Consider the following 554-nt stretch of genomic DNA (forward strand, 5'->3'; position numbering starts at 1 on the left):
CAGTTTCCCCCAGTTCCCCCATTGCCTCCATTGCCCCCATTGCCTCCATGGCCTCAGTTTCCCCAAATGCTTCCATTGCCCGTGATGCCCCCAAATGCCCCTAAATGCCCCCGTTGCCTCCATTGTCTCAATTTCCCCCATTGCCTCCATTGCCCCCATTTGCTTCCAACACCTCCGTTTCCCCAAGTGCCCCCGACGCCCCCATTGCCTCCATTCCCTCAGTTTCCCCCAATTCCCCCATTGCCTCCATTGCCTCCATTGCCCCCATTGCCTCAGTTTCCCCTAATGATCCCATTACCCCATAATGCCCCCATTGCCCCCAATGCCTCAGTTTCCCCAAATGCCCCCACTGCCCCCAATGCCTCCATTGCCTCAGCTTCCCCCAATTCCCCCATTGCCCCCAATGCCTCAGTTTCCCCAAATGCCTCCATTGCCCCCATTGCCTCCATGGCCTCCATTTCCCCAAATGCCTCCAATGCCTCAGTTTCCCCAAATGACCCCATTGCCCCCAGTGCCTCCATTGCCTCAATTTCCCCCAGTTCCCCCTTTGCCTC

Source organism: Lagopus leucura, unplaced genomic scaffold (assembly GCF_019238085.1).
Source record: "Lagopus leucura isolate 7727_CA_CO unplaced genomic scaffold, USGS_WTPT01 31733-0_obj-0_obj, whole genome shotgun sequence".
Classification (NCBI taxonomy): Eukaryota; Metazoa; Chordata; class Aves; order Galliformes; family Phasianidae; genus Lagopus; species Lagopus leucura.